This window comes from Cricetulus griseus, chromosome 3, assembly GCF_003668045.3.
Source record: "Cricetulus griseus strain 17A/GY chromosome 3, alternate assembly CriGri-PICRH-1.0, whole genome shotgun sequence".
In the NCBI taxonomy this organism is placed as follows: Eukaryota; Metazoa; Chordata; class Mammalia; order Rodentia; family Cricetidae; genus Cricetulus; species Cricetulus griseus.
In genome coordinates this window covers 36049610-36062526 of record NC_048596.1, presented here as the reverse complement: position 1 = coordinate 36062526, position 12917 = coordinate 36049610, and the positions used below count along the sequence as shown (strand labels likewise).

General features: G+C 48.0%; 1 protein-coding gene across 3 annotated transcripts in view; it reads left to right on the top strand.

Moving 5' to 3' along the window:
- The first annotated feature begins 719 nt into the window (after positions 1-719).
- The window catches only part of Kank1 (KN motif and ankyrin repeat domains 1), a 187354-nt gene continuing 175156 nt past the window's right edge, over positions 720-12917 (top strand). Inside the window, exon 1 of one of the 3 annotated variants that reach the window (XM_027406486.2) lies at positions 720-957. The gene's annotated coding sequence lies outside the window, so the exon portion shown is untranslated. Of the gene's footprint in view, positions 958-1291; positions 1546-12917 lie in introns of those variants that run through there. The other 2 variants (XM_027406488.2, XM_027406485.2) reach the window with 2 other exon arrangements.

The following is a 12917-nucleotide window of genomic DNA, read 5'->3' as shown; positions in this document are numbered from 1 at the left end:
CCGAGTCATCTACTACGTCAGACTCTTCACTCGACAGGGTGCTGGAAGGAAATTACTTAGGCCCCTGCGGCGTCCTGGTTGGCTGGAAGTTTCCAGTCACTCCAGAGAGGTCCTGTTTTAGACTTGCGAGCTCGAGTCCCCTACTCCATCCAAGTTCCCAAACCAACTTCTTAACGGCACCGCACACAGGCGCTATTGAGGTACCAAGCTGCACCTGACGCGCCCAGCTCGCCTGGTCGATAACTTGCACGAACCGAGGATCCTTCAGGAAAGGATGTGGTTCACTCCCTGCGAATGGGATGGTCGCGTTGGCCGGTAGGGATCAGAGGTGCGGAGGTGCGCCTGGAAGAGTTGCGGTGGCGCGCAGGCGCACTGGGCTCTCCACGGCGAACTCCTCGGTACAAAGAGCGCGCTGAGTTCTGATCGGAGCCGCAGCCGGGCTGCCCCTGCCCGTGCGTCCCTGCGCTCCGTGACTCCGGGCAGCCACGGTGAACTCGTGCGCGGCGCTGCAGGATCCGGCTCCGCGCTCATGGTGCAACAGGAGTTTGATTCTGGCGCTGCCCGAGGCTCCGCCCCGCGCTTCCCGGTCCCGCCCCGCCAGCCGCCCGCCCTGCGCCAGCTCCAGACCAGCGGCGCTGGAGGTGAGTAGTGGCAGTGCTGCGCTCCTGTCCCCTGCAGGGACGGTCTGAGGCGCCTGGGCTCCGACCCTGTCCCGAGCTAACCCGGTGCCTAGCCTCGCAGTCTTGGTGCGTGCCGAGGCGCACGGCGACACTGGCCCTGGGATTGCCCTGGGGAGGTCGGTGGGGTTGCCTCGGCTAGCAGCCGCCTGGGATCACCGCTGGCTCTCGAGGGGGCGGCGCCTCACGACCCGGAGTGGGGCGCCCTGGCCTTTGGGTACCTCTCCGGCCTTTTGGGGCCGGGGTGCGGCGCAGCGCCCTTTTCCGAGGCGTCTCCGGGGTAAGATCGGTGGACCGTCTGGGTGGGGGGGAGCGGCGATTAGGATTCCTTTATCCTGGTTCTGGAGCGGCAGGTGGCCCTGGCTGGTGTTGCAGGGTCTGGGCGTGGGGGAGGGGTGGGGCGCGGCCTTCAGGGACCGCCCTAAGCTCTGGGACAGGGGTGGGTTCCTGAGGGCCTGCGGTGCCAGGTCCAGCAGGGCGGGTGGCAGCGTCCCGAGGCACGCTTGGTCGCTCAGGCACGTGGGGAACCCCGCGCTCCGGGGCCGCGGGGCTGGTGAATCTGGTCCCCTCACCCGGTGCCTTTGCAACTTTCAAAGGCAACTTTTCGCGGGCGGTCCGGCTGGAGCTGACTGCGCGCAGCTAAGCTGACCAGGCGCAGGCCGTGTCGCTTGCGTTGACAACGTTCTGTGGCGTCCCCCAGCGCTTGCTTTCCGCACTTGACTTCTGAGAGTCGGCTCGTCTTATTAATGTATCGAATCAGACCCAGAGCCGGAGACTAATCAGGAATGCCGATCTCCCAGATCAGTGACCTTGGTCGTCACCTGGACTAGATGGGAACTTAAGCCTCCTTGCTTATTTATAGTTAATGGTGAGTTTGTTCGAGTTGATTTTTATACGGTACTTAGTTGTTAATCTTGTTTTCTCCTTTCGTGCATCGCTCTCTAATAAGTTGTTGGGCCTTTCCACGTTTAACCCACTTAAACTTAATTTTAAAAGTTGAGATATAATAAACATCATCAATATACCTCTTAAAATCCATGACTCGTAGACTTTTAAAATAGTCATAAAGTTATGTCATCATCAACACAAATCAGAAGATTTTCATTGCTCCCACTTTCCCACAAAAACCTTACCCCACCCCACCCCCCACCCGCGCCGTTCGCTCTTTCTGTCTCCTTGGCCTTTCTCCGGTTGTAAGGGGATAGGTAGTGACTGAGAAGACACGTGATCAAACTTTGGTTGTTTCCCTGTTAAATTTTGGGAAAGGTGCTGAGCCGGGCGGCTGCGGGTAAGTGTGGCAGTTGCTTGGGGAGATTAAAAAGGGTGAACGCTGAGAAGTGTCTGCCCTTGCACTAGGAAGTGTAATTCATTTAGCTCTCGGAGTCCAGGGGGCCTTTGGCGATCTTTCTGAGCCCTAGGGTTCCCTGCTCCACTGGTCGCTGTAGTTGATTGAGTTACTATAACAAAAGTGGGGCAGGGGACCAGAACAGAGGGGACTGGAAGGATTGCAGGAATCAGAGAACTTGCACTGGCACTAAGGAGAGATTAAAGGGGAAACAACTTCACATTTAAAAGCAAGGGTTGTTTGTTTTTAGTCCTGGGGCTCCAACTCAGAACCTCAGCCATGCTAAATAAGTATTCTACCACTGGGCTCCACTCCTAGCGCCTAAAAGTACTTTTAAAATGTTGCCAAAATTACAGGCATCGATACATGGAAAACTAGGTTATTAACTCTGTGAGTTCTGGAGATCATAAGGGGTTCTCTTCCTGGAAGGATGAGAGGGAGAGGAAAGGTCTAGATGGGGAGAAAAACAAAGGTTTGGGGAGGCAGTTCCTTTTAACGGCTGTGTAGTATTCCATTGTGAGATTGTCCTATATTATCCATTTTAGGATTGTAACAGTTTCTAGTTTTCATCTGTGGCAATTGGGACTTTGAGTCTGCATACATGCATACATGTATACATACGTGTTGGGAATAGGAGTCAAGTTCTAACCTAGTGTTTCGATTAGATGATACTGTCAGATTTCCAAAGCAGTGCTCTGTTTTGTTCTTTGTGTTTTAGATTATACTTTTATCACCTGTGTGCTTGACTTTATACTGGCCTTAAACCACAATTAAACTTAAATAGGAGATTTGCAACAATGTCCTCTATTTGTCCATTTGAAGTCACAATTCTAATACTTTTGTAGTATTTCTACAAAACAATAGTTTTGAAATATTGTTATTAAAATATCATGAAACACGTGTGTGTGTGTGTGTGTGTGTGTGTGTGTGTGTGTGTGTGTAGAGAGAGAGAGGGAGAGGGAGAGAGAGAGAGACAGAGACAGACAGAGACAGAGACAGAGAGAGGAGAGAGAGACAGAGAGAGAGAGAGAGAGAATTGACATGGGATCTCATGTAGCCCAGGCTGGCCTCAAACTCCCTGTCTAGCAGAGGACAGTCTTGAACTTCCAAGTGCTGGGGTTGTGAAGATGTGCAGCCATGTTCACTTAGGCACTGGAGTGATTCTGGGGTGTGCTTTCATGTGACAATAATCACATATAATTCCCACTGTTGGGAATGTTTATTCTTTCTTTGGAATGGTATGTATTGCTGCAGAAGTGATCTTTGTGGATAGTTTTTCCTCCCATTCATGGTGTTTAGTAGCTGGGGCTTTTCCTTTGTGTTCTCTGAATCCTTGTATTGCTCCCTGTAAAGCTGAGGAACCTCAATGGGCGGTGGTGGCGCGTGAGTGTAATCCCAGCACTCTCTGAGTTCCAGACCAGCCTGGTCTACAAGAGCTAGTTCCAGTACAGCCTCCAAAGCCACAGAGAAACATTGCCCAGAACCACCCCCCCCCCCAAAAAAAAAATACAAAAGTAAAAAAAGCTGAGGGACCTCTGAACCTAGTATGGGATTGAGTAAAGAAATCTCTAAGTTGGTGATAGAGCACAGCGAGAGGGTCTCTTGTGGGTTGAAATGCTTTTCTGAAGATAATGACCAGGTTGACCCTGCTATCTTCCTTCTAAATAGACTAAATTGCAATTTCATTGAACAGTCACGTTCAGTTTTCCTTTGTGAGATACTTTGTGGCAAAGGCTCTGAGCCAGGGGCTTTAGGAGACAAAAGAAGGATCTACTATAAAGTGGTTTGTTTTGTTTGTCCAGAAAGAATATGTAGAATCTTATTCTGACAAAATCCAGCCCCAGACAGGGGGTTATTTTTATCTATTTGGTGTTTGCTGTGGGTGCTCAGGAGTGGGCTCTGAGAGCTGTCAGTCTCGGGCTGACCTTTAAGGGATCTCAGGGGAAGTGAGGGACCACTGAGCATCTCTAGGTAGCCACACCTTGCTGTTCTTCAGGAAGATGGTAAATATCAGAGCCATCAGAAAAGCAGGGCCACACTCGAGTTCATAGGAAGAGAGCGAGTTCACAGGAAGAGAGCTTCTTCTTAGCTGCACATCAGCACTGTGGGGGCTCCTTGTGAGGAATGGAGAGACTAGGGTCCTTGTGTGGCTGCTTCCTGTAGCTGGAGCTTGCAACTTCTTTTCTTTCCCGTTGGAATTCAGTGGAAATTTCCCTAGTGGAGAAGCTGGTGAACAAAGTGATACCCCTTAAGTTTGGTAAATAATAATTATATTTCTGTGGTATGCAGGGTCCTGCTGGACGCACCCTGAACATTTAGCAAGTGAGGAGGCACAAAAGTATGGAGCCAGAATAGGAGGAAGGGGTTATGCCCACCTGCAGTAGGCCCCAGTGGTTCATTCTCAGAGATAGTCATTGAATTGGGGGCAGGTAGCTGGAGTCGGGAACTCAGGAGCTCAGGTAAGCAGGGCTGTAGAAGTTATGGCAGTTTGAGGTTGCTGCCTTTGTCCATAGATTTGTGACTGTCAAACCTTCCTGCACATGTAAATAAATACTGTTGTTCTATCCCAGATCCTCTGGCTGGAATGTAGGATGTGTTGCTTGCTTTGTGTTCTTTGGTGAGCTACTGAACTGCTCTAGGCTTCACTTTCCCTTCTGTGAAATGGCTAAGTCGGCTGAGTCTGTGGCCTAGGCCTGTCATGCCAGAGACTCAGGCTGTGGGACTAATCGTAAGTTCAAGGCCAGTCTGGGAGAGACACCTGTCTCCAAATACAAAACAAAACAAACAAAGCCACACAGGGATAATATATGGTCTTCCTAGTTTGTTGTGAAGGTTATATGAGCTAACCTTACTCTGTTGATTGAGGCAGCCATGGGACTTGCTCAGCAACAAGAATGCCTAGCAGAGACGGTGGTGCTCCTTTTTAGCTATTTCTAAGTTCTGAATTTTAAGATTTCTAATTTTCACAGTGCAATTAGGGCAGACACCAAAAAGTTTAAATTGAAAACTAAAACCCATCACTTCTCTGATTCCAGCTCAGCTGTGGTCTCTTTCTGATTTTTAGGTGGTTATTATTTAAAAAAAAAAAAAAAACAGAACAAACAAACAAAAAAACCTTACCACAAACAGTGGCTTAAAAATAGTTTGCTAGGCCGGGCATTGGTGGCGCACGCCTTTAATCCCAGCACTCAGGAGGCAGAGGCAGGCAGATCTCTGTGAGTTCGAGGCCAGCCTGGTCTCCAGAGCGAGTGCCAGGATAGGCTTCAAAGCTACACAGAGAAAAAAAAAAGAATAGTTTGCTAGTCTTCCAGATTCTGTGGGTCAGCAATGTGGACAGGGCAGGGAGAGCCTGTTGAGGAAGTCACACTGTCCAGCACCCAGCTAGGGACCGAGCTTCTCTGGGGGGTCTTGAGTATCAGAGGGGAGGCTGGACTCAGTATTGACTACTGCTGGGAGGGCGTACAGGTGATTTCATTTGTCTCCATGAAGACTTAGCATGGTGGCCCCATGTAGTTGGACTTTGTGAGTGCAGGGTGGATTCTCCCCATGGGAGGGAGGGAGGGAGAGAGAGACAGAGACACAGAGACAGACAGACAGACAGACAGACAGACAGACAAACACAGAGAGAGAGAGAGGGGGGGGAAGGAGAGGGAGAGGGAGGAAGAGACTGAGTTTAAGTCTAGAGACTGCTAGTATAAAATCTGCAGTGTGAGCTGGCGTATGGCAAGGCAGGCTGGGCATGATATAAATGAAAACTGAAGAAACTGAACTGACTGGAGAATTCCTGCCCCCATCATGGATGATAACTTGATTTTCCTAGAATTAGGTTTACATGTCACTCTCCTCCAAAAGCAGCCTTTGAGTTCACACTGAAAACAGCCCTACAGCAAGCACACCCCCCCCCCCAGGAAGCAGGTGGAAACTCCTTTTATAAACCACTCTCAAAAGTTAGGTAATATACCCTGCTTCTGACAACTATGCAGACTTCAAGGGACAGGGAGACTTCAAGGGAGGGATAAGAGTGTCAAAACATTTGCCCCTTATAAAGCTCTGATTCTTCTCGATTTGATGTCACAGATTTGCCACCCACCCCCCTTCCAGGAAGCAGTGGAATTGATATTATTGTCCCATTCCCTTCTCTCTTACAGTTTTGTTATATATATAATACACACACACACACACACACACACACACACACATGCATATATATGCATATATATAGATTTAGTTTCTCTGGTTGTCTTTGTATTTTTAGGTAAAGCATTCCACCCTTTCTTTACAAGGCTCTGGTGATGTAGGGAGTCCAGGTTTGTTGACTGTGCTGACTGTGCATTGTGTGCTTGGGAGGGACCACAAAAGAGAAAATGGATTTGGCTTGGGTGTGGGAGAGCTGACCTTGAGGCTCCTGGGAGCCTCCCCCATTTCCCTAGGCACTGGAGATGCAGTTGTCTTTGCCCAGGGCAGATGGGGTCCTGAGAACAGCCAGTGGCATCACCTGATGGATTTTCTTTCACCCTTAGGTTTTTAAGCTTAGACCTGTTTGCTTTCTCCAGTCTTGCACTTTGCATTTAAATGATGGTTGCTGGAAGCAAATGCCACCCTCAGTATGAAGTCTCTTGGGACAGGCACAGCTCTAGTTTCTCTGGATGTGTATGCAGAAGGGCTTGTTAATAGTGAGCATCCTTATGCTAATTTCATTACAGAAGCAATCGGTTCATTGAAAACAATTATAGTGCAGTGTCAGGAGCCCTGTAGCTCAGAAGAAGGTGGCTTTAAAAAAAAAAAATCATTTAGTTAATGGAATTGGGCAGTGAAGCTTACTCTAAAATCTCTAAAGATGCACTAATCCCTGTTTGTATTAGCCGAGCCCTGACACTGTGTAGATAAGACCACTTTCAGTGTTTCTTAGAGTAGAAATGTTGACTTGATTTGAGACAAGAATATAAGCGTGTATTTGTTGATATTTGCTTTTCAGTTTGGGTCTCTTGGCAGTAGATTTTTCTGCCCATCTCACTTTGTTTCTCTCTTTCTCTGCACCACCCCTCCCCCATTTTGTGACAGAGCCTCCCCGGGTAGCCCAGACTGACAGCAAAACTGGAGATCCCCTTGCCTCAGCACCCCATGCCTGCCTTTTGTTTACTCTCCTTTGCTTTCCTCCCCACTCCCTCTTCTCCATTCTTTCTGTCCCTGTGTCATATCTGGTGTCCTCCCCCCCCCCCCAGTACCTTGGCTGTAAAGGTAGCAGCAGGTTGGGATTGCCTCTCCTTTGTCACCAAACTACCTTTCCCCAAGGAAGCCATAGATCTCTGTAGCCCCTTAACATCACCACCCTTTTTGTTTTGTTTTGTTTTTTTGTTTTTGTTTTTTGAGACAGGGTTTCTCTAAATTGTTTTGGAGGCTGTCCTGGAACTCTGTAGACCAGGCTGGCCTTGAACTCACAGAGATCAGCCTGCCTCTGCCTCCAGAGTGCTGGGACTAAAGGCGTGCACCACCAATACCCAGCCAACATCACTACTCTTATCTCTGATATCCAGATTAATTTTTCGGGTTTTGAGTCTTATATACACGGTATCACAGGGTGTGACCTTCCCTCCCTGGTTTTTCTCCCTCAGTGTTCTGTTCCTTAAGATTAATCTCCACTGTTGTAGGGGTTATGGGTTGTCTCCATTGCCAGTTAGTGTTTGAATATCCTACTCTTTATCATCTTACTGTGGAAGGCACAGGGTGGTTACCCCTTTGAGGCTGATATAAATAATACTATTGTGCTGAGTGGTCTTGCTGCTCACCTGATACACTTGGGAAGAGGGAAGCTCAGTTAGGAGTTGCCTCCTCAGATTGGCCAGTGGATGTGTCAGTGTGAGTATTTTCTTGACTGATAATTGATGGACCCAGCCCACTGTGGGAAGCAGCATTCTTAGGCAGGTGATCCTGGGTTGTGAATGAAAAGAAAAAAAGAAATGAAAGGGAAATGATTGGACCTGGGTTTTGGCAACAAATGAATGAAAAAATAAAAGGGAAGGACTACTCCTAGGCGGAGGAGAATGTTTATTGTAGATATGTGGGAGAACATAGCCAGAGGCAGGGACCGGGACATCTGGAGAGTCCAGACTGGGCCATGAGCTGGGCCATGAGGGGGTAGGCGGAGGAAGAAGGGAGGAAAAGGAACCAGGCAGCCAGGAGGTACAAAGATACAAAGGGAGCAGGTAACCAAAATGGTTAGATTAAATGTGGGAAGGGCAGCCAGGAGAAGGACAGCTCAGCCCCTGGGCTGGAGAAGTTTAAGGTAGGGGGTGAGGTTATGCCAGCCTGGAGGGCTCTGTAACAGGTAGGGACTGAGGGATGCTGGGAGAGCCTGGCCAGGTTCACTTTGATGTATTAAGTAGGCATCTCAGCCATGTGTTCCAGGTTTAAAGCCTAACTAACAGGCTGTCTAAGAAAAGTAGATGAGCAAGCCAGAGGAGTGAGCCAGGCAGTAACCGTGGTCTCTGCTTCAGTTCCTGCCTTCAGGTTCTTGCTCTGACTTCCCTCAGTGATGGACTGGTACCTGAAAGTGTGAGAGGAAACAAACTCTTTCCACCCCAGTGTTTTATCACTGCAATAGAAAGGAAATTAGGACCGTGTCGCAAAGCACTTTTGTGCCATTTTATTGGTGATGAACATACATGGGCATCTATTTGGGAAATATGTCTAGGAATAGAGTGGTTGGTCCTGGAGTTGAAAAGGGGTAGGAATTGCCAAAGTGACTTTGCTGGTGTCTACTCCGGGCATTGGTAGTAGCCCCACTTTTATATTTTTGCCAATGGTTACAATTGCCCATGGCTTCATTTTAACTGTGTAAGTGCATGCTACTGAATTTTCCAGATGACTAATGAAGAACCCCAAAAGGTTCATATTCTTTTCACTTTTTAGTATAATGAAATAGAAAGTTAATTGGAGTTCTTCTAGAGCTAGCGGGGCATGGCAATGGTGACTGGACACCCAGTGTTTGGTGGAATCTTGAGTTCTGGGCCAGTGAAACCCTGCCTCAAAACCAAACAACCAGCCAACCACCTGGACGATTTGTATCAGTTACTTATATCTGCTCCTCCATACTACAAAATTCACCTTTTTTCATTTTTTCAAGGGATTTATGTCTAATCAAAATGGAAAGAATAGAAATTTATTAGATAAAGCTAGCAAATTCTAAGAGTGTGATAGTATGTTGTTAGATAGGTTTGAAAGACGATACTCATGCTATTTCAGCTTTTATATTGTGTTAAGTTAGTTCATTGATTTTTGCTTCCTGAAGTGACATTTTTACAGGGGACAGTGTCTGAGTAATGCTGTGTAATGGGTCAGGAAGAAAGGGAGGTGGGGGGGGGGGAGCTCGGTTTAGGAGGAGAGTATTGGAGATATGGAGATTCTAATGGAGGGCGGGGCTTGCCAACCCAGGGTCAGGTGATACCTTGATGAATCCCAGGCATGGAGTTTTTGATGCTGACTGGGAAAAAGCACGTTGCTTTAGGAATGTAACCTGTGGGGTAGAGAGCTTGGTGTGCTTTGATTCATTTCCTGGAGGCTGTTTTGCATTTTTTCCTTCAACTATAGGGTTCCTGTTTTGTCTTTTCCATTGGTTTTGTTTTGTTTCTTCTTCTGTGTAGCCCTAGCTGCCCTGGAGCTCACTCTGTAAACCAGGCCTGTCCTGGAACTCCTAGAGAGCCACCTGACACTCCATTCCATGCTTGCCACCCAGCCTCAGCTGATTCTTTTCAAGGACTTGCATTTCTTTAAGAGTACCATGCATGGGGCTAGAAAAAGCGGTTATGAGCCCTGGCTTCTGTTCCAGAGGACACTGGTTCAACTCCCAGCACCCACATGATAGCTCACAATTGTCTGTAACTCCGGTTCCAGGGGATCTGATACCTTCATACAATACACATCAAATAAAGGTTAAAACAAACAAAAAACTAACATCCAACTGGGTGCTAATTAGTTTGTGTATTCCCTTGGCCCTTGGAAATTAGTATGAGCAAGGAATGGATGCCTGTGATCTGAAATGCCTATGACATACTTGTGAGGATTGTCCTTGTTGCTTGGTGAGTGTGAATCCTGGGCTTATGAAAGAGGGACTCTGGGCTTCAACCTGGGATGCCAAATCAGATTTTTGTCTCTAGAGACATCCCCTTAACTTCCTTCAGAGCTAAACTGGGGAGTGGGAGTAGTTTGCCAAACTCCTATCAAGGAGAGGATGTTGGAGAGACATGGATGAAGGAAACATTAGCCCTGGAAGGCTTTCTGAGGACATCAGAAGACATTTAGGTAACCCACTGCAGATGGGACTTTCTTTGTATTGTTTTTTGCTGGTTCCCCTGTGAGATCGTGTCTTTTGGGAGGCAGCAGAGGGTGGCTATGGCTCTAGAATTGTTGGCAGTGCTGGAAATGATACAAACATAGGAGGCGTAGGGCAGAGCCCCTGACTCATGGCTGCGCAGGGAGGGAGAAGCTAGGCTGCCTTTGATAGGCATTCTGAAATATTTGTTAAAACACATCTGAGCTATGTTTTATCAGTAGCAGAAAACCCTGAAGGTTCTGCTTTACCAGTCATCACTGTGGTGGAGCAGGCACCGAGTGGTACCTGTCCCTTGGCTGTGGAGTCCATCAGCTAGCCATTGCCCTTTAAGATTTAAAATGTCCCAGGGAAGTTTGACACCCCCCGCCCGCGCCCAGCCACCAAATGTGCTTCTGAACACATTTTTTTGTTTTTTTGTTCTCTCACTCCTGTCCCCTCACTCCTTTTCTTTCATGAATTTAGAGCACGGGGGAACCATGTGTCATGCTCCTTCAGTTCAGTTTTTTTGGGGAAAAGAGAAACAGACACGATTCATTTTGGGTTTCTTGTCGCAAAATTCTCGAGGATGTTGCCCAGGAAACAGGAAAAGCCAACTGAAGGTCTTTGTGGCCCCACTCCCAAGCTCATTTTACCTGCTGGAGGATTTAGGAGTCTCATTGGGCCAGGTGGTGGTGGCGGCGGCGGCGGCGGCGGCCCACGCCTTTAGTCCCAGTACTCGGGAGATAGAAGCAGGCAGATCTCTGTGAGTTGAGACCAGCCTGGTGTACAAGAGCTAGTTCCAGGACAGCCTCCGAAGCCACAGAGAAATCCTGTCTGGAAAAACAACAACAACAACAACAAAGAGTCTCATTGGGACACAGTGTCTCCTTGAGAGAGGGAAGCTGTGCCAGCAGTTTGCCTCTCAAGGTACAAAGTGACCAGTTAGAAAACAAAAACAATAGCAACAACAACAAACACTGAAAAATTGATGACCTGGTGGCACAAGCTTTTTTAATCCCAACACTTGGGAGGAAGAGGGAGGCAGATCTCTGTGAGTTCAAAGCCAGCCTGGTCTACATAGCAAGTCTCAGAGCTGCTTTGGTGGGAAGAATGGTCACAGCTGCTCCCACTCCTACACTTAGAAACAAAAGTGCTCAGAAATTCAGCGGCTGTGGACTTTATACAGTGTAGCAGTCATTTTCTTGTAAACTTCTAAAGAGAATGTGTGGTGAGCCTCCAGATAGCTGAGCCGGCTGTGAGTGCCCTTCTGATGGAGCCTTGTCAGAACCACTGTTGAGTTGCTGATTGCAGCTCAGACGAGGCCTGTGGCATCAAACCTGACCTTTCTTTCTCCTTGCCTCTCAGTTTACTAGACCAGCATTTCCTCTCCTGCTTCTCCTTACTCTTGCCCAGCTCTTGGTTGAGAGGATCTAGTTGTGTATATGGCAGGGCTTGGGCCCCTTGGGACCCCAGAGTCTTACCCTCACTCTTTCCTGCTGGACTTGTCGCCTTCACTTTTCTGTGTTTGACAAGAAGCTCAAAAAACATTATGCTGAAGGGTGTAAGTACATTTTGGTGAATTTGGAATGAATGCTGGGAGCGCATAGGAAGGACAATCAGGAAGGAAAGACTACTCCTGACTAAGACTGTCTAGAAAAATCAGAAGGGTTGCCTTGTTTACTTCGGAGAAAGGGGCCACCACCCTCGCCAGCCCACATGGACCAGGGAAGTAGAACTCTCTCAAGAAATGACAAATGGAGGCTGGTTTCCAGGGGCCTGGCTGGCCACCTTTATTGAGTTTCACCATCTCCATCTCTGAGTACTCTTAACCTGCTTTGGTTTTCTTCTGTCTGCAAAATGGGAATGAATATGTATTCCTCTCATTGGTTAATAATAAAGCTGAATTGGCCTATACCTAGGCATAAGGCTAGGTGGGAAAGCCAAATGGAGATACAGGGAGAAAAAAGGGCAGAGCCACGGAGATGCCTGAGGAAGAAGATGCTAGAAGACAGGTAAATCCACGAAGCTACCTGGCAAAATACAAATGAATAGAAATGGATTAATTTAGGTTATAAGAGCTAGTTAGTAATAAGCCTGAGCTATAGGCCAAGCATTCTGTAACCAACATCAGCTTTTGTGTGCTTATTTGAAACTGAGAGGTTGGGACAAAAGAAAAGCTCCAACTCTGATTACACCTCACAGCAGACCTGAGGGGATCAGGGAGGCAGTGCATTGTGGACCTCTGGCTCACAGAGAGCATTGTTGAACGTTGCTGAGGAACTGTTGAGGGCACTGGTTCCTGGGCCCTGGGTAGAGGAAAAATGAGATCTTTTTCTTGGAATATCCAAATTGGTGCTTGGCACATCTTTTCTGAGATCTGTGGGTATTGGGGTTGGGGGGCAGGGCTCCAGGGGACTGCAGGTTGAGTAGAAGCTTCAGCGAGGCTTCCCAGGTCTGTAAGCCATTCATTGTTGGCAACAGTGTTTCCAGAAAATCTGCCTAATTGCAAGTGACAAACTCTTGCCCCCTCCCCGCCTTACCTGTGGTTGGGCCTGAAGTTTGAGGAGAGGAGGACAGTGATTTGTAA